Below are 21595 nucleotides of genomic sequence, written 5' to 3'. Positions count from 1 at the left end.
TTCCATCTGAGAATGGTTAGATCAATGCTCACTTTTGAATTGATTGTATATAGATTAATTTAGGTATTAGCTAGGGCATTGAAAAGCATATATAACCTATACGCTCTTCCTGTGCTCATTGGTTTCTCTCAACTTGACAGGAATCTACACATATCTAGGGTAAAAGATTTTTTCTTTCTTTCTTTTAGATTTTTTAAATTAATTTATGTCTATATTTATTTATTACAATTTATTCACTTTGTGTTCCTGCTGCAGCCCCCCTCCCTTGTCTCCTCCCAGTCCAACCCACCCTCCCTCTACTCCCTCTATGCCCTTTCCCTAGTCCACTGATAGGGGAGGTCCTCCTTTCCTTCCATCTGACCCTAGTCTATCAGGTCTTATCAGTACTATCTGCATCATCTTCCTCTGTGGCCTGACAAAGCTGCATCTCCCAGGGGGAGGTGATCAGAGAGCCAGCCACTGAGTTCATGACAGAGACAGCCCCTGTACCCCTTACTAGGGAACCCAATTGGAGACTGAGCAGCCAATGGCTTTCCTTTGAACAGGGGGTCTAGGTTCTCTCCATGCATGGTCCTTAGTTGGATTATTGGTCTGTGCAGGCACTCCTGGGCCCAGATATTTTGGCTCTTTTGTGGAAAAGGAATCTTAATTGAGAAAGGCCTCCATAAGATTGGCCTGTAGGCAAGTATGTAAGGCATTTTCTTAATTAATGATTGATATGGAAGGGCCCAGCTCACTGAGAACAATGCCACCCCTGGGCAGGTGGTCCTGGGTTATATAAAAAACAGACTGAGCATGCAGCAGAGTTCACGTCAGCAGCATCCCCTGTTCGCCTTACTAGGAAACCCACATGAAGACTGAGCTGCCTATGGGCTACATCTGAGCAGGTAGCCCAGGTCTTCTTGATTGGTGCATCCATTTCTGGAGGCTCTCCTGGACCCAGATTTGTTGGCTCTGTTGGTGGTCTTGGGGGAAGTGGGACTGGGATGAGATGAAGATGGGGGCTATGATCAGGATGTAAAGTAAATACATTTTTTAATTCTTTTTTTTTTCTCAATTTTCTTTTATTTTTTTTGTAGTCACTTTACATCCTTGTTGTAACCCTATCTCCCTCCCCTCCCCTTTTCCTCAGAAAATGGAAGCTACCTTTCCCATCCAGCCCAGATCATCAAGCTTATCAATACTGAGCATGTCCTCTTCCCCTGTGACCTGGCAAGGCTGTCCTGCTAGGGGAAAGTGATCAAAAAGCTGGCAAGTGAGTCCTTGTCTGATGCAGTCCCCACTTCTGTTACTAGAGGACCCACATGAAGCCTAAGAAAAAAGAAATTTTAATCAAAAAAAATGAGGAAGGAAGGAAGGAAGGAGAGAGAGAGAGAGAAAGAGAGAGAGAGAGAGAGAGAGAAAGGAAGGAAGAAAGAAAGAAAGAAAGAAAGAAAGAAAGAAAGAAAGAAAGAAAGAAAGAAAGAAAGGAAGGAAGGAAGGAAGGAAGAAAGAAAGGAAGAAAGAAAAGAAAAACAGGCTAAGCAAGCCACAAGGAGCATGCAGTAAGTAAGCAGGGCTCCTCTGTGGCCTCTGATTCACTTCCTGTTTCCAGATTCTTGCCTGAGTTCCTTTCATGATTTACAGCAACAATGGGGTATGACCTAAGAGCTGTAATCTGAAATAAATCCTTTCCTCCCCAAAATGCTTTTAATCATGGTGTTTTATCACACCAATAGAATGTGTAACTATGACACCTGGTGAAACTTGCAGCCAGACTTTGCTATGAAGAAAATGTCTCTCCACAAATACTGTACAAATTTGCTTTTTTTCCTTTGCCTTGAGGCTGCATGATTTGCTAATCCTCTTTTTTGCTTTACAAACTTCTGTGTCTGGTACCACTGTGCTCTGCCAAGGACGCTTCTTTGTATGAGAGCTTTCAGTCTAAGAACAGAAAGCTTTCAGTATCTTGGTCAACAATTGTTCAGAGTTTACCTTTAAGTCATCAAGCTTATTTCGGAGACTATTTAGTTGCCTCTAAGGTGTACTCTGTCGACAAATAGTGGTTGCTTGTAGTCACTTGGAGATGACTTTTCTTCCTTCTAATCTGTCTTTTTGGACTGCAGTGTGGCAATGGGAAGGATTTTATAAATCCACGGGGAGAGGAAACGTTATAAACTAGACGAAGATTAACTACAACCTAAAAAAAAAAAAAGGTGTCCCTTTTGTACACAATTCACTGCCTTTACATTATTTCTTAGATAAAGCTATCAAAATTGAAGAAGGAGAACTCACCGCATCTCAAGAAAGCAGCATGCACCAAAGCCTGGTTGTGGAGGAAGAACATTCCATGGTTCAGTAGCAGGCTATTTGCCAACACAGGACAGAGGCGGTGGACTCACGGCACCATGAAGTATGCCAGGTTTTGCCTCTGAGTCTGAGTCAATGAAGTGTCTCTTGTTGTCACTGGTCCAGGAGCAGGCTATGCTGGAGGAATGGAACCAACCTTTCTTTACATTTTGTGAAAAGAATGACATCAAAGTGCCTATTTAAGTTTGAAATGACAAACTCCAAAGCCAAAGCTTTAAGAATTGGAGTGGAGGGATGGTTCAGTGAAGAAAGTGCTTGCCATACAACCATAAGGGACGGAATTCACATCCTCAGAACCCACACAAAGCCAGACGTTCTAACACACACACACAAAACATACACTAGATTTTTTTAAAAAAATTAATAAGTTGGGAGTAGATTGGGAAAATAACTCAGTAAAGTATTTGTTATGAAATCTTCAGGACCTGAGTTCAACCCCTTGCAACTATGTTTAAAATATATATATATAGTTATGGTAATAGGGAACTATAATCCCAGTGCTGGAAAGGATGAGGCAGGAGGATCCCTGAGGCCTGCTAACCAGGCAGTTTAACTAATCAGTGGGCTCAATGGGAGGCACATTCTCAAAAATAAAAATGGAGGATGATTGAAAAAGACCATTGACATTAACCTTCAACCTCTACACACACAAGCACATACACACACACAGCACCTGCATGCACACATACACAAAGAATCTACTAGATAATTTTTAGCACACAAAGTATGTGAGCAAATTTGAATCCAGCAGAAAGACTGAGGCCAACGACCAATTGGGAATTCCTGACAGCAGCTGTGTGAAAGCAATAGTACCCAACTAAAGCGAGCACTGAAACATGGCAAGGATTGGGAGCTGACCGATAAATTAGGAGTCCCACATGAAGACTTTTGAATTTTTGTGAGGACTTGCGGAGGGGTGCCTCCTAGGGGTATTCTTGTGATGTGAGTGGGTTTCCACTTCATAGGGAAAACAGAAAAGGAAATGTGGGGAGTAGAAGAGCTTCGGCATGAGTGCCGGTGGGGTTTAACTTTTGTGTTCTTTATTGTCACTGTGTCAAGTTAACTGATAAATTTAACCTAAATGAGGAATTGGCACACAGGTTTAGGGACTTCGGTCTACAGGCTTCATTGACGTGAGGAAGAACAACTCAGCAAAGAAAGCATGATGCAAAAGAGGTGCTTATGTCATGAAGGTCAAGAAACAAAGGAGAGTGTGAAGGAGAGACCTGGAAAAAGATACCTCCTTCAAAGGCGTGCTTCCTAGCAAGCAACTTCCTCCAGCTAGCTGCCCCCTCCTATGGTTCCACAACCCTCCAGTAATAACGTTAAATTATGACTCCGTGAATCACTCAGAGGCCTCAGGACCGATCACTTTCTAAAAGCTCCATCAGCTGGCAAGCAAGATAGAGGACTATGAGCCAACATTGCTGTTACATGAATCCTTCTTTTTCTGCCCATACTTCCTGAAGATCCCTCAAGGTCCTCTATGTTTCTGCATATCCTTGATGTTTGTCACTTCTGTTCCCTCCATCAGTAATATGTCCTCCTACTTTTCTCAAAAAAAAAAAAAAAAAAAAAAAAGGAATTTCCCCAGGGTCAGATTTCTCTCTTAAGTTCCAGACCTTTATATCTAACTGCATCTAAAACTGTCTATCCCTCAGGCACTTTGGCACCACACAACAAGCATGTAATAGGTTGTCTCCCAACTCATGCAGTCTCATGGTTTGTCTTTCCATATTTTCTTATTCTTCCCGATTCACAATCTTCTCTGTAGCAAGTCTGAGTGTCTTTCTTGACGCGGTTCCCTTCACACCAACTAGTAAACAAATCTTGTTGACCCTTACTCTGTTGCATTCCCATGTTGTTTCCCTTTCTGTCCTTCATCCTAGCCTCAGCACTGTAACTCCTGCATTTCCTGTTTCTGTGCACAACCACTTCCTGAATGAACTCTTGCCTTCTCACCTGACCTCTTTACAAACTGTCTTCTGTCTTATTTCCAGGAAGCTTTGACACTGTCATCTTGGTTGCTATGTTTTCAAATCCGGACTCTCCAGAGGACACCCCACAAATTTCTAGGTAAAGCTTTTGAGGCTGGTGGTTGCTGTCCCTCATGCTTCGTTTCATAACCTGCAATCTATGAAGTTTGCTCTATTCCTTCTCCCTATGTGCCTAGAGCTCCAGCCTCTGTCCCTGTCTTTCAGGAGTTCATCAGAAACCTTTCCCCATGTCTCTAGGCAAATCTTGCATTCCTTATTTTCCCTGTAACCACCTGTGAGTCCCTCTCTTTTACTATTCATCCTATTTTTAGTCTCGCCCACTTTTATCCCCTGGTGGGCTATAAACCATTCTAGAAAAAGGTTCATGTTCTTTCTCCCCAGTAATTTGGGTGGTACTTGGGACACAGTTCCCTTTTGATCGATGTCTTCTGAATCAATAGATGAGTAGCTATCTGAGGGCAAAGGAACAGTCACTCCTACATTCCTTCTGGAACCTGCCTGAGATTTCTTCAAATTTATTCTTATGATACATTTATTTGCATTTGGAATTTCCTGAGAGCCTATAAGTAAAAAAGAAATAATGAGGCATACAGTATTGTCTTTAAGAAAGCCAAGCTTCTACTTCTTCCCCTCCTAATAAATGTTAAAAGAAATATATCAAGTGAATTCGTGCACAGAGCACTGGACAGCATACTAGGCAGTACCATTCAGCTGTGCTTAAAGGAGACCCAGACATATTCTTTACTGCTTTTACGATTAATGCTTTTAAAAAGATAAAGCCCGAGCAGTGAAACATGGTTCATCAAAGAGTGTTTGCTGGAGGAGGCTAAGCTGGTGAGCACCTCTTTGGGGAGTTTTCTGCCCGTGCAGTTTAGCACCAAGGAGGGAGACGGCACATCTATAAACTCCATTTCTAAAATATCAATTGTCTCAGCCAGGCTTCAACAGGAACTAAATGACAGCCCCAAACTGCATTCTCTGATGAGAACCTAGAAAACTCCCCCTCATTCAAGGGGAACTATTTGTAGCACATAAACTCTTGCCAGGCTGAGTGGAGAATTTGGCCCAGGGAATAAGAATAAAGAAAGTAAATGTGCAGAAAATGTAGGAGGAAATGCTCAGGGTTGATTGTCTAGCCATCCTGCTTGACTTTAATGTGCAAAGAGGCATCAAAAACAAAAAGTTTGCAGTGTGTGAGCTTGTCAGTGGCCCACAGAAACACCAGGACGCACAAAGTACCTTCTTTCTATGTTTATGTTTTGTTTGTTTATTTCAAAGGGAAATATTCTCTTCCCCCAGCCTTCATCTAAAAGACAAATTTGAATGCATCAGAAATTAAGCTTTTAGAAAGGGGACTTGGGATAAATTGTCAAAGGGAAACTAAGATAGCTGAAGAGCTAACAATGCTTCACAATGTGAAACACAATCACAGATTTCATTTTAGTCTCTTCCCTGCTTGCACGTGGGGAACGGAGCCATCCATAACAAGTCAGAGCAGACAGGCATCAGGCTGAGCCACACAGCTGCCAACATTGTCGGCTCTAGCTCTATCGTTGTTCTAACAAAAAGATCTGAGTGTGGCAAAGTCAAGACACAGCCATGACAATATTCATGACGGGATCATCCGAGGAAGAGGCTCACCAGATTAAAAAAAAAAAAAAAACATAGAGGCCCAGAGCAAAAAGCCATTGCAACAATGATCTCCACAGTTAGCACAGCTAAGTATCGAGACCCCTGACACAAAGAAAATGAAAGAACCCTGGCTTCTAAAGTAAAGCTGCTAGAAATACAGCAGCAAAACAGTCTCCTAGAAGAACACAGATGGAAGTTGCTTTAGACTATTGATTGAAAAGAATTCAAACACATTGACTTATGTGTAATTAACAAAAATGTTTAATTAATCTGATGATGGAAAACGTCATCAATCTTATTTGAGTGAGTTTTAATTCAAAGACAATACCATCATGGGTATTGTGCTCAAGTAATTTCATTTAATTAATCATAAAACTGGTTCTCACATATGCCTTTAGTTGCAATAAATCACAAAAATGGCTGACAAATTTTCTTTTCAGGAGAAAAATTAAAGATATCAGTTTGAAACACTTTCTTTGATATTATCGCTTGATACGTCCTGAAGCAAAAATTAAATGTTAGGAACAATACCTTCTTTCCTCTCTCACTCAGAGTCACAGAAGATGGCAGCTCTTTTGTGAGTGTTCCTGGATCCATGAGCAAATTCTTTCAATTATTTTGAAGGGAAGGTTGTGTTTTCTCAGGCTGGAGGAATATCTGAGTTTGTTTTTCTCAAAACTTGGCAGAAAAACAAAGGCCAACTACTGGATAATCACTCAAATGAAAAGTCTCCATTAGGTTGAATTACTGAAATGAAACTATTTCGGTAATTGTCATTCTCCTTCCGTCCTATGCAGCAAACTGAAATGAACAAAATGCACTTTGGGTCCAGGAAGCAGATCCCCCAAAGCCAGTTAATGCTCCCAAGCTACTAGGATGCTAATTAGCAATTATTTCTGCCCACTGATGCCCAGGCATCCTGGGTTGCTAAATTTTTCCCTTGTCTAGGTAAGTCTTTTATTTTCTAAACCCCCAGAGCACATTCACAGGATATCAGTAGTTCTGTTTAGAGTGTTTTACAGCATATGTGTCTTTAATATACCAAATACCCTCATCCTAAAATAAATAAAGATAAATTGTACACAGATAGAAAAGGGAGAAGTAGGGACATAAAATGGAGATTGTTTCTTAAAAAACAAAAACAGCAGAAACAGAAACGGTAATGACTGAGTGGCCTGGAGGCCTGGGGAGTGTAAGACAAAAGGCAATGGTAGAATGAAGACAAGGTGTTTAGATAGAGAGCCAAGGAAAAACCAGAAGAACACAGCAGAGTTACCCCTTCCTGCTTTATTCTCTCCACAGTGTAACTCAGTTCTTAGAGCATGCAGTAAGACCTAATTAAACCCCCAAAGTCACTCCTCAGTCCTGTCGGCCTTAGTAATCAAAAGGCCATGAGCTCAGATATGCCCCAAAGAAGAAAATCCCATAGAGAGGATTGCCAGGATTCTGGACTATTGCCATAACACTTATTTCTGCTAAGTGCAATTTTTCTGAAATAAATAAATAAATGCAATCGTAGCTTTTTATATATACCAAAAGAGAAACTCAGAACAGAAGATGCTATAAACTCTGCCTTCAGAATCTATGGATCTCTAGCAATTAATACATTAAAATTTGAGAAGATTCTTTGGTAAGCCACGGTGTTCATAGTGGGTACATTGTTCCAGTGAAGATGATATGTTTCTCACCTTTATTAAATTTTGGTTTCACAAGTATTTATTCATATCTTGATTTCTAAAGTTGTATCCTATGAACTTCAGGAAACTCAAATGTAAAGTGTTTCTACCTTTTAAGTGGTTTTACCACTGAGAAGAATGGACACAGGGAATAACAAAAGACATCCACCCACATTAACAAAATCAAATAATGCAGAGGCCATAAAAAGGAACAGGGAAGGGAAATAAAACAGAAAGCCATGGAGAATGACTCTTGGTTTCCCTGGGAGATATTTGTTTGTTGAGGACTCGTGACATTTACCCAGTCTGTGGGCTGCATCCAGTGTAGGGCCTGCACACAGCAGTGAACAAAACAAGCAAAAAAAGGACAGCTATTTTGAAGTGTCAGCCAAAGCGCTGCTAGATACCTTTTCCTTTTGATAGCTAATGGTGTATTTTTCCCACATGCTCACTATTTCATGAATGTGTAACATTTTGACAAAAAGAAAACTCATTGTTCCTTGCTTTAGTCCACATCATCAGCACCTGTTGCAACGGACACTTCTTCAGGGCTGCATCCTCTTCCACTGTGCTCGATGGCGCTGGCACCTGAGCCTAAGGCTATGCCCACCACTCAGCTACACACTGGACCATATTTCTTTTCTATATTCTTCATTTCTAGCTCTATTTACCTCCTCTAGCCTTTGATTATTTTTTTCTATTTCCCACTAGGCTTATTTGAATTTATTTGCAGGGATCTTTGGTTTATTTCTGATGCTGATTCTTTCTTCATCATACAGGCAGGAAATATCTTCTCATCCACAGCAAGTATTTGGTCTTGATGGAATCAAATTTGCTTACCATTTTCTCTGTGGCATATACTTTTTGATTTTCTTAAGAAAGAATTTCTTCCTTATCATCTCAACATTTTTCTTACATTTTTGCAACATGTTTTCTGATGGTTTTAGAGTTTCAGTTTTTATGCTTCTGCCTGGAATTTGTTTGTGTATGGCATGAATTAATAATCTAATTCCCATTTGTTTTTCTTGCAGAAAGTAATTTGTTGCAACACCATGTGTTTTATACAGTATTTTTCCCAAGTTATTTCAGTGTCATTTAAGTAATAAACCAAGTTGCTTATCTAAGTCAGTATCTGGGGTCACTGTGCTGCTCCAATGATTTGCTTATAGATTCTCTACCAACCACATGTTGTTTTCAATACTGTAGCTTTGTAGGAAATGTCTGCAAAGTCATAACCCCCATTGTTCTTCCTTTTCAGAATTATCTTAGCCCACAAAACATCCTGTTATTATTCCTATGAATTTTAAGAACACATCACGAGGTAGCAACACTATTCTGTAGAGATTTTTAGAGGGATGACGTTGAATTTATAGGTAAATTCAGGGATGAATGTCTTTACCATCTAGTCATCTCCTCCATGAGCATGTTATGGCCCATATGAATTCATGCCTTCCTTACAGTCATGCCTTAAGATTTTCACCGTATTTACATGTAAGGTGTTCGCCTTACATATTTAATGTTTTCCCTCTCTCGGGATGTTTTGTTTTTATTAATGTCATAAATAGTGTTTCACTATATATTATTTTTATCTTGTTACTGTAACCCTCAGTGTCTGCTTTGATTTTTGCTTCTCTAATTAGGTTCTTGTTCTCTCTAGGCTATTATCTGTTATTATTTGGATTTTTGAATGGCCTCCAAAATCTTATGTGTTGATGGCTTGGTTCCCACTCCGAGGGTGGTAAGGTATAAAGGGCCTTTGGGAGGTGACTAGACTGTGGGGGCCCTGGTCTCATGAATGGACAGCTGTGTCAAGTGCTGGAAACTTCAGGAAATGAGGCCTAGAGAAAAGAGTTAGGTTACTGGGGTGCACCCCTGGACGGTATGATGTGCTCTCCTCCCCCCCCCCGAATCCTGCTCCCTCCCCGCTTTCTCCTTTGCTTCCTGGACACTGTGAAGTGAAAAGCTGTGCTTTATCACATGTCCTACATGATTTACCCCAAGCCTACAGCAACAGGACCAAGTGACTATGGTCTATGACTATGGACAAGTGACTATGGTCCTCGGCCACCCTGAGCTAAATTACAAATTTGTCTTTTAGTTGATTTTTCTCAAGTTTTTTTTTCTTTCCAATGGGTGGCCAAGAGCTGACTAACACAGTTATATTCATATAACACTTTTCTCTGTGCAGTCTCTGGGTTTTTTTTTTTTTTCCATAGTACATTTTTTTTCTTTTGTCTACATTAAAACTGCTGTGGGAGCTTTCTTCTTAGTTAATCATTGCATGGCGCTTCCTTTGCCTTTATTAATTTTAAAGATTCCCATATTCTTATTTGGAGATATTTTGCGCAGAAGACATGTTCACACATTGGTTTGTTGTTTCACCTTCTAAAATCTTGCCTTTTAATAAGTGAGTTTGAGCTCTTTCTTTTTCATTTGTTGGTACATGGTGCAGCAATTAAAGTGTTTTCAGACTCGGGGAATAAATGATGCCATCTGTAAGTAGGAAGACATCCGCTCTTTTTTATGACTAGAGCGATGTGACCACTAGCTCAGTGATATCATTGGGGTCCTGGGAGTTTTCTCTCCTTTGTCACACTTCCTCCTAATCTGGTCCCCTTGTGGCTGCCAAGAGGCTACCAGAATAAGATGGAGTGACATGCTTCTGGCAGGAGTCAGAGAGAACTTGCCCTTGAACTAGACAGAATAAATTGGTTTATTGAATCATCTGGGACCCTTGTCTTCCTACAGTCATCAGGCTACTTGGCCTACGCGCATCACATGCAATAAATCTGAGGGAGGTACAGAGACTCGGCCTCCATGCTACTACTAATAGGCTTTAGTTCTCATATCATTATCTGTTGTTTTTATCTTTGTTCCGATTTCATTCCACTATTTTAAATTTTTTTGTCCTGATTTATTAGTTAACCACACTTTATTTGAATAATTTTTCTTCACTCCACCTAAAGTTAAATAGTCTATGTCATTTTTTAGTAATTATACCCAAACCTTTTATTTATCATATGTAAGAAATACAAATATGTATCTTTATATGGAAAATATAGAGAGAAGGACTAATTTAGACTTTTCTCTCAGAACCTCAAGAGCTAGTACACATATCCACTTTCCTGTCACAGTAGGTTAAGACTTCTGTACACTGTAACTCCCTTCTAAATTTCTCAACCCAGCTCCCCTAATACTATGTTCTTATGACTTGTTTGGTTGATATTTGGTTCCATCTTGTCCTAGACACATATCACACTCATTTTTTTTTTAGTTGGTTCATTTCGACTTGTCACCATAATTAAGTGTTCTCTCTGCCTCTGGCGTCCACCTCGTTTTTTCTGGTTTCTGATTCAAGCTAAAGTTTAACACGTGGCCATCATTCAACGAGTCCAGTCTGCTAATGGAGATCCTGGTGGGCCTAAGACGCCTTTATCTTCATTTCACCCTTCTACTTAATTTCTTGAGTAGGTATAAAAGCACATGTAGATATTCAAGAAGTATAATTGAAAGGTTGGCTCATTACAGATTTTAAGAACTCAATGATTTGCCCTTAGCACTTTAAAAATGCATTTTACTGTTTAACAATTATTCTGTAAAGAAGTGAGTTGCCAATCTTATGACTGTGAGATCATAGCTAATCTTTCACATCCCTGTCTCCACTGGTTTTTTAAGGTTTATCATTATTCTTGCTATTTGGGAACTGCACTATCAAATGTCTAGGTGTTGAATTTATCTGTGTTTTCTATTGTTAAGTCCCCAGTTGGCTAATTTTATAGCTGCTGTGCCCAGGCATCATGGAATTAATCAGTGTCAGGGCAGATTTAGAGTTAGGGTATGTTCCTGAAGCCCTTGCTTCACACAGGTAGCATAAGTCAAGCCTACACAAGACACAGTCTTGGAGTAGTAACCCCCCCCCCCCCCAGCCCTGGACCACAGCTTGTCTGAGGCAGTAGCTAGCTTCAGACACAAACTCTCTCTTGTTAGTGAAAACATTTTCACCCCTGTTCTAGAAAAACATTTCTATCTTCACATAAAATACCCAAATTCTGTTCTCCTCACTCAAGGCCAAGACTCATGGGCTTCCTGTTACCACAGGAATATCAGCACCTGAGTAAAAACATCTCTATTCCAGATCATCCCGAAAAGGGTGACAAGTTCACAAATTTGCTTTTTTGGTTTCCATCATTGCAGAGTCTCCCTGCTCTCTTTTAATATTCATTTGGTTTTATTTTATGTGTATGGAGTGTCTTAACTGTATGTATGTATGTATATATGTATGTGTGTGTGTGCACTGTGTGTGTATTTGGTACTCATAGAGATCAGAAGAAGTATCAGATACCATGAAACTGGAGTTACAGGTGATTGTGAGCCACCATGTAGGTACTGGAAGCCCAACTGGAATTTTCTGCAAGAGCAGCAAGTGCTCTTAACTGCTGAGCTATCTCTCCAGCCCCATCCATTATCTGTTTGCTTTTGACTGTGTTTGGTGGAACTGAGGGCTTTATACCAGAGTGGTGTGCCATTAAGCTCCCCCGCCCAGGCCAACAGTTTTCTTGCTTTTTGGTGTGACTTGTTGAAATTTTTAATAATGTTTTCCTTATTGTGTCTATGACTTTGAGAAGCATGTTTTATTATATGCAGTCTACTCTGTGGTCCAGAAAATTCCTTGGTCCTTAAGATCACCGAGGTTAGGAATCTAGAAATTATATTGAGAAAAACTGAAGATGACAGTTTGCAGCATGCACAGCATCTGAGTAGCAGGACCCCAATGACAGTAGAGCTAGGGAGAGGCTGTACTGCAGACACCAAAACACCAGAGTCTGTGTTTCCCAGGTGAGAGGAGGGCCCAGGAATGCTAGAAGCCAGAAGTTCCTGCCTCTGGACAACCAGCTATTCCCACCATCACAGGAAAGCTCCTTGGTTCCGGGGGCTACTTGTGGTCTCAGCCCCTAGGCACCTGGCTACTCCCACCATCCTCAGGAAAGTTCCCAGGTTCTGGGAACTCTAATCACCCTATTTCACTGCCATGGAACTTAACTTGATGTCATTACTCTCCATAGCAGAAGAGCAGAAATGAAGAACCAGGTAAAAGCTTCCAAAATTTGCCTACTGGTAGAGTAAATGAGGGGCTTTAGGACATCATGCCCAAAATGATGTCCAGTTGCTGATCATGGCAGATAAAGAGGCTGGAGCTGGAGTGGAAGCTAGCCTCTGGGGTCCCAGAACTAAGGTGACATGTCAGGAGGTGGAGTTAAGAGCATCCCAGCACATTTTTTCCTAGAACAAAGAACACGGGCATTTATGGAGGGGAGAAAAACTTCTCATAGTCAAATATTTGGAAAACGCTGACTTGGATATAGAGATGATTTCTTAGTAGCAAGTTGGCTCAGAGACTTAAATTTTGCAAAGTGCTTTATGAACCTTCCAAAGTGGGAGGCAGTACCAGTTTTTGTTCACTGTATTTAGCAGACTATATGTGTTAGTCAGTCCTGGTGGAACACAGTTCCCAGCAGGATGGCTTGGGCGACTGAAATGTATTGTCTCAGAGTTCTGCAAGCTGCAAGTCCAAGATCAAAAATGTCAGGAGATCTGAGTCTTTCTGACGTCTGTGAGGAAGAATCTGTCCCATGCTTCTTCCTTAGTTTCTTGTAGCTGATTGGCCAGATATCCCTTAGTGTCTTTGACTCTGCTTAGCTCATAGAACAGGCCTGCCCTCCACGTTTATATTCAAATGCATCCTCCCTGGTGGAAATATGTATCTCCACATGACCCTTCTTGTAAGAACATTAATTATGTTGAATGATAGACCGTCCCTACTCTAGTAATTAGCTGATTACACCTGCAACATCTTCATCTACTTCCAGATGAAATTCATATTCTAAGGAATTGATAGTCAGGCTGAACTTGAGAGGAAAACAAGCCAACCTGTAAGGTAGCCATGGGGGTGTAGCAGAACTGTGGCCTCCCTCCAGAACTGAGCATTAGAAAGCTCTGCCTAGACAATGGGGGAACTGATCAAGAGACGAATGTGCTGAGTCCACAGGATGTGCTGACAATCCAGGAACGGTGACGTGGTAACATTCTCCAAATGTGGTAGCAGTCTATGATTATGTGAAGAAGGCATTCATTCAAAGTGAAGTCTTCCTCACTACAAAATCAGCTCTCTCTCTCTCTCTCTCTCTGTCTCTCTCTCCCTCCCTCTCTGCCAACTTACTGCTTCCCAAAAGAATATGAAGCTCATTAAAATGAAATCCTAGCTGTGGAAATAATGGGGTTATTTTTCCACCCCTAATGCCTAATCCATACTGAAAAGTGGATGAGATTCGAAACACAGCAAAAGCAATGAGGCTTCCTCCTCATTGCTGAAATAAATCTGTTTAATACATACGAGGCACTCCTGGTTAAATGTTTACCTTTTGAACCCTACACTGAAGAAAATGGTTTCCTGAAGCTCTGGCTAATCTTTCAGCAAACTGTCAAACTAAAAACTTGGGTGCTTCTTGATGAGGATTTTAACTGCACTATTGATTAGAGTGCAGCTAGAAACCATTTTCAGTCTTATCTTCATATGATTTAATTGACATTGAGAGGTATTTTAATTGAAACGTTAGGCTTCCTCAGTAGAACAACCCTTTGTTTCTAGCAAGGCAATCTAGCTTTTATGCTTTTAATCGCCATCTGTTGTTCAATAAATGTCAAATCGTTCCTAATGGTCTCTCTAAGCATAGGGTTGGTTTTGTTTAATTTGCTTTTGTGCTCAGTGTTCGTTATGGGCAAATGAGTCCTTGCCATAAAAAAGTGCCATTTCTCATGGTGCTTCAGCCCCGTTAGAAGGAAGGAGTGATTAGAAGTAAAGAGACAAGAGAAATGCTTCTTTTTTTTTTCCCCAACCCTTCTCAGCAGTGGAGAGATTTAGAAAGTCTATAAAAAATGTTTCCTCTCAGTAGTACTTTGTGATTTTAGTCCTACTCCAAAGCATAAAAGGAGAAGAGACCCCCAGAAGTCTTTGAGTCACATGAATTATCTGGAATGGTAGATAACATGTAAGAAAGAAGGTAAGTGGGATGGGATGCTCTAATGGGTACATCCAAATCCAACATGAAGTGAAGGTCTCTGAATGTCATAAGCCAAAGGAACCTTTTTTTTTTTTTTCCTGTGAGTGTTTTGTGGGAATATGGAAGCATTGCAAGAACTCCATTAGGCAAGACGCCCGTGAAACCCTGAGCTGACCACCCTTCACAGAGCAGGAAGATGTTTGACGGCGGAGGAGAGAGAGACACTTTCTGAGAAGATGCAGAGAACCATTATAAAATATGTCAGTGACTTTGTGCTCACCCCTCTTGGTTTCCTGACAGGAAACATCTAGTGTGAAAGGTCAAAGTTAAGTTAGCACATAACATGTGTTCGGGATAACTCCCAAGAAGATAAGGGTTATATAGCTATTTGGGGAAGTCAGGGCATTTACGGAGACCCATGAATATCAGGGCACAGTTTTCCAACCAAGAAATATGCTTGATTGCTTACTTCAGGGTTTAAAATATTCTCTCAGAGCTGAGAAGTATATTCTAAGAGGTAATTAGAATGGGTTGAAATACAGGGCTATAAATGGGGGGCTGGCACAATTTTACAAGAAACAGATCATAACTCAACATTCTAATGACTTTTTCTCCCGAGAAGGTCAGCAAAGCTATTAACAAGGGAAGTGGTCATGCAGAGCTCTCCATCCCAAAACGTGGCTGAACTTTGAACAAAGTACCTCTGTCAGGATTCTTACTTTAATTATCTGGGCTGGCTGCCTTTTTCCAAGAACAAATGCTGAGGGGGCTAAATGGGCAGCCGGGCTACTGAGTGCCCTTCTGCTCCTCACTAGAAATCTTCCCCCAAAGGGACAAGAATAAAGATGCTGACGTGTTCATTTTGTGTAGGCACTGTAGCCCAAAATACAGTAAACTGTTGAAAAGAAAAAATTAGTCCCCCAGACCCAGGTAGAATTTTCCACACTGAAAACAAGAGATAAGTCTTAGCAGTGGCACCTCCATCAATCTGTTCCCTGGCCTGAGAAATGAGTAAACACACCAGTGTGTGTCATGGCCACCATGGAGTTTCAACAATGAGTTCTGCTTGGTCTCCAGGACTTAATCTTTCTAAAATGCATTCACTTCCCCATTGCTGCCTAGGATTTTTCGGGCATACACCCACCCTATAGCACATTAGGTTTAAACTATGGCCAGAGAATTGGGTTTTTTGTTTCCCCTAATCCTTATCCTTTGATCTAAAATGGATGCCTTAGAACCTCTACAACAAATATTTACTGAATTTTTAAAAATTATGAGCTAGCAAGGAGTGGTGGTACACTCTGTAACCCTGGCACTTGGGAGGCTGGGGCAGGAAAATTGAGCGTTGGAGGCCAGCCCAAGACACAGAATGAGACCCTACCCAGAAAAAAAAATAATAATTACAGACTAGAAGTTTGAAGGATGTTGAACTTCTTCCAGATGCTATGCTTCATCAATTGACCTCAGCTTGGGGAAAGGGGGTGACCCAGGAGTTTCTCTAGAAAACTCTCACCTCTATAGACATGCAACATCTGTTCTTTTCTTTGGTTCCTCTTGGGTTCACTTCAGGCTTAACTTCTATAATGCCTGAGGGTGTCGCCCACATGGTGGAGCTTAGCATGCATCAGACTCTAGACTTCTCCAGCATTATATAACAGATTTAAAAAAAAAAAAAAAAAAAAAAAACCTCTTGATAATCTTAGCTTTCAGAAATCAAAAAATTTAAATGATTAGTCTCATCTGACTTAGCTCCTTATAGCAATGGCACTCCTAGCCTTGGACTCCCTGATCGAGGAGTCCATCCATGTCCTGCCTCAGAGTCACCTGAGGTCCCTTGGTTTCCTGAGCCCCCTGGCCCTGGATACCAAGGGTCATACTTTGGCGATGGTTCTGTCTAACCAAGATATCAATACATTGTCATAATTACTGTTCAAAGATGTTTATAATAGAATGCCAGAAGAACTTTTTCAAGCCTTCTGCTATTAAGCATTCTAAAGGTTAAGGCCTCCAGTAAACTGTGATTAGGAGGGGGAAAATCAACGAAATAACTGTATAATTACCTGCTATATTTAGCAGGCTAGATTTGCAGAGTCACCTGGCATTTCTACCATGCAGCCTTCTTCAACACCTCAGGAGGTCTCCTGGCCAGGACATACTACCTTGCCAGCCCAGCACCTGGAGCACAGCTACAAGCCCAAAATACCTCAACATTTCCCATGATAAAAGGGAATCCAGCTCCAAAAGAAAAAAAGAAAGAAAATGACTTACTGTAACAAGTCCATAAAGCAAAACTGTTATATAAACATTGAGCCAGTCTTTTTGTCCCTTCCAGCTGGTGTGGGATACAGATCCACTCTTTCTATTACACAGGACCCAGTACCAAGCACTGTTGGATGTCAGAGAGTCTGTGGCCTCTTCTGTTGTTGTTTTCTCTTTTATATTATTTTATTTTTTAAATATTAGTTACAGTTTATTAAATTGTATCCCAGTTGTAGCCCCTCCCTCATTCCCTCCCAATCCCACCCTCCTTCCCTCATCTCCTCCCTGTCCCTTTCCAAGTCCACAGATAGAGGAGGTCCTCCTTCCCTTCCCCTGACCCTAGCTTATTAGGTTTCTTCAGGACTGGCTGCAATGTCCATCTCTGTGGCCTAGCAAGGCTGCTCCTCCCTCAGGGGTTGGGGGAGGTCAAAGAGCCAGCCATTGAGTTCATGTCAGAAATTGTCCCATTTGCTCAACCATGTTTGTAGCAGCTTTATTCATAATATCCAGAACCTGGAAACAATCCAGAAGTTCATCAATGCAGGAATGGTTACAGAAATTGTGGTACTTTTACACAATGGAATACTACTCAGCAGTTAAAAACAAGGAAATCATGAAATTTGCAGGCAAATGGTAGGATCTAGAAAAAATCATCCTGAGTGAGGTATCCCAGAAGCAGAAAGACGCACATGGTATATACTCACTTATAAGTGGGTACTAGACCTATAAGATAGGATAAACATACTAAAATCCGTACACCTAAAGAAGATAAACAAGCAAGAGGACCCGGGGTAAGATGATCAATCCTCACCTAGAAAGACAAAGGGGATGGACATTGGATGTAGAAGAAAACAAGTAACAGGACAGGATCCTACCGCAATGGGCCTCTGAAAGACTCTACCTAGCAGTGTATCAAAGCAGATGCTAATATTCATAACCAAACCTTGGGCAGAGTACAGGGAATCATATGAAAGAAGGGGGAGTTAGTATGAGCTGGAGAGGACAGAAGCTCCACAAGGACCTAATATATCTGGGCACAAGGGTCTTTTAGGGGTCTTTTATGAGACTGTATCTCCAACCAAGGACCATGTATGTATATAACCTAGAACCCCTGCTCAGATGAAGCCCATGGCAGCTCAGTATCCAAGCGTGTTCCCTAGTAAGGGGAACAGGGACAATTTCTGACATTAACTCTTCTGTTTGTCTGTTAAACCTTTTTCTAAGCTTTCTTCTAACATTGCTCTGTTCTCCTTTGTCCTAAAGAAAAGGATACTTGTCAGGAAGGCTGTCATTCATACCTCAAGGTGCTCTGGAACTCACCTATCAGGGGAAGAGACAAGACAAAATAATAGCTAATGCTGATTGCATACGATGGGTCAGGAACTGTGAAATGTGTATTAATGCACAGTGTGTTTTTATTCAAGCTTCAAAGTCACTCAGTGAGAAGTTTTGCTATCATTTAATTCTCATTTTACAAAAAAAAAAAAAATGGAAGTGTATAGAGAGGACAAAAGTCCCCTGTGTCACATAGCCAGTAAGAACCTATTGCTTTGAACCTAAGAAGTCTGACTGCCAAATTCATCTGTCCAGACTATCCTACTTTTCAAACTCTTTCACCACCATCAGAATTCTCTTTTCAGGAGAAACTGGAGTAGCGTGGAAGCACAGTCCAGCCCTTTAGAAGTGTCTACAGATCCTACCTGTACTTCAACCACCCCTGTACAGAAGGAAAGAAGAAAGACCAGCCTCTCTCCAGAGAGACAGAGGGAAGCTGGGGGGAGGGGGGAGGGAGGGTGCTTACTGAGATGCTCATCCCCTTTTCTACACTCTGGATTTTGCTGCGAGGGAGGACTGAGGACTGAAGAGAAGCTGATTTCCGCAGGCCGGCTTCACTCTTAGCTGCCTCTTAAACAGAATGTCAACTTCATTAAATAGAGAGGTTCGCTGCTCAAACAGGATTGGGAACTACTGAAAACGAAGCAGTCCCCCAAGTGTCAGTTTTCTTAATTGTCCAGTCCTTCTCACATCTGATTTACACAGTCCAGTATTCCCTGGAGAGGAAGGGTAGGTGTGCGTAGACTTACAGCACAGCCAGTCATCCGGCTGCCCATCATCATCTCTGACTGTCAGCTCTCCTTGCCCAAAGCAGAGAGAGGTCTCCTAAGGGAAGCAGACATGCTGGGGAGGACTGGGACTCTATCTTCAGCCCAAGCAGGCAACCCTAAAATATGTTTAAGAGTAAATGCAAATAAGATGAATCTGTGAGAAAGCGCTTCCAGCAAGCTTTCTGGATATCCCTTTCTTCACTTGTCTTCAAAATTCCTTAATTTAGTTGCGGGGTTCTCCTCCAGTCCTTGTGCGGTTTTTATCCTGCCTATCTAATCCAGTGAAAGGCTTAAGAAAATCCAGAAACAGGTGTGTGTGTGCTCATACATGTGTGCGTGCATGTGTGTATGTGTGTGTGTGTGTGTGTGTGTAATGCTAGAGGCCAGTTGGATAGTTTATTCAAGTCACATGTCTAAGCAACAAAATTTCATTCTCCTTTCTTATTCCCTTCCTCTTACTCTTCTTTTCCCTTCCTTCCTTCCTTTTTTCCTTCCTTCCTTTTTTCCTTCCTTCCTTCCTTCCTTCCTTCCTTCCTTCCTTCCTGACCTTGACAGGGTCTCACTATGTAGCCCAGAGCAGCTTCAATCAGGAAATCCTCTTCCCTCTGCCTTGCAAGTGCTGGGGTTACAGGAGTGTTCCACCACACCCATCCCTGGACTGTTTTCTGTAGAGCAGAGGACCAATGCCCTCTTCACAGTGTATGTCCCAACTCATCATAGATCTTATTTGGAGCAGCCTCAGACACATGTCAGAGCACAGTGGTCAAGAGGAGGACACTGGAGACTCCCTGCTGCCTTGGTCTCTCAACCCAGTACTGTAACAAGCTGTGGGCTTTCTGGAAGCATCCTAAACAACCTCTGGGTACCTGATATAACATGTGAAAAGTGAGACTATTGTGCCTACAGATAGGGTTGCTCTAAACGTGACATGCCAGCAAGAGTTCCACCAATGTTAGCTTTGTAAGGCTACAGAAGGGCCTAGCAAGCTCCTTCCAGCCCAGTCCTAATTCCACTTCCTCTTTCATTCCCACGAGAAGCCACAACTGCTGGCTTTGATGAATGCAGACACCCAGTTAAAATGGAAGGCCAGCAGGCATCCTAGCTGCTGACAATCAGAAGTTACAAGGTCCCTGGGAGAGACGGGCACTTCATTAGGCTTTCTTGCTGGTATAACTTAAAATGGAAAAGGCTGCCTCCAGCATCTTGTGATCAGAACGAATATTCTTCATTCATTCGCCACACATTCATTAAGCACATTTTAAAAATAATAGCCAACATTGCATAAACACTCCCTGAGTAAATGCTGTGCTAAGTGCTTTCCATTCCCCTTCGTTGACAACAACGCCGGAAGGAAGGTAATGTTATTCTTTATGTTTTTTTTGCACAAGAAGTAAGAAAACGCGCCTTGGGTCATACATTAAATGGCACAGCTACAATTCAACCCTGGCACAGCCCAGCTTTTCAATACTCTGCCATTTTCCCGTGTCAAAGAACTTAGCTCCCAGATCCACACAGACAGAAGAGTAGAGGTAGCCCGTGGCATCGTGTCCTCTCCCTCCACCCTGATCTGTAAAGCTGGAGGCTACGCATCTCATCTGTTTTCTCGCTAACTTATAGAAAAGTCCCCAGGCTTTACTCTACACACTGAATCAGAAGAGAATAACGCTGGTAAAGCATTGCTATTTAGATACACAAAACCTAGCCTTCAGTGTAAATTTTGCCTTCAAACCCCTCCATGCTCTCGGCCACCATTCTCAGACAAAAGGTGTAAAGAAAATGTACCGTGATTTAAAGCTCTTCAGATGTAGTTGTGATAAAGATTGTCTGGGCATTTATAAAATTGTCTCGGGTATTTATAAAATTTTGGGCTGTTTCAAGAAAAGACTTTCTTTTTTCCTTTAAAAAGAGAAATTAAATCATTTGTTTATTATTATTAGTGGTGAGTGTTTTATCAATTGAACAATAACACTACACAGGAAGTAGAGATAATGTAATTACAGCATGTTCAAGAGGTCTCTATAAATATTCATGGTGACACCATATTAAATATGTAGCTCCTGAGCACCCTTCACCACTATACACTATACATGCACACACACATATTCAGACACGGACACACATACAAACACACACAGATACACACACATACACACGTATACAGACACACCTACACACAAATACAGACACACACCTACAGACACAGACACACACTACCTACACAGAAAAACACAAAGAGACCTTGCTTGGTGATTTAACTTTATAATTTCCATTCAAACTCAGTGAGCTACATTGCTAATATTCCGTGTAGTGCTTTGAAATCTTTTATTTAAAAAAAAAAAAAACACCCATAGAGCAAATCTTCTGATTAAAAGTATTTTTAATGCAGAGACACAAATAGGAGGCCCAGAGGGGTCCCCTGAGCCCAGTTTTGTTCAGACGCTTAACCTCCTGCGGACAGCACAGAAGGTGCTGCAGGCACTTTGGTTCATGGAGTCCATGTTGGGGGACAAAGCTCCTCG

The 21595-nt window shown here is 41.4% G+C and overlaps 1 long non-coding RNA gene across 1 annotated transcript in view; it reads right to left on the bottom strand.

Moving 5' to 3' along the window:
• LOC132656647 (uncharacterized) overlaps positions 1-21595 on the bottom strand; it is a 50903-nt gene that overhangs the window by 18209 nt on the left and 11099 nt on the right. The window contains exon 2 of the long non-coding RNA XR_009594366.1: positions 2275-2466. This is a non-coding gene — a long non-coding RNA (uncharacterized LOC132656647). The remainder of the gene's footprint in view (positions 1-2274; positions 2467-21595) is intronic.

Source organism: Meriones unguiculatus, chromosome 9, assembly GCF_030254825.1.
Source record: "Meriones unguiculatus strain TT.TT164.6M chromosome 9, Bangor_MerUng_6.1, whole genome shotgun sequence".
Taxonomy (NCBI): Eukaryota; Metazoa; Chordata; class Mammalia; order Rodentia; family Muridae; genus Meriones; species Meriones unguiculatus.
Note: the sequence above shows the minus strand (reverse complement) of the source record. Positions and strands in the feature narration are given on the sequence as shown.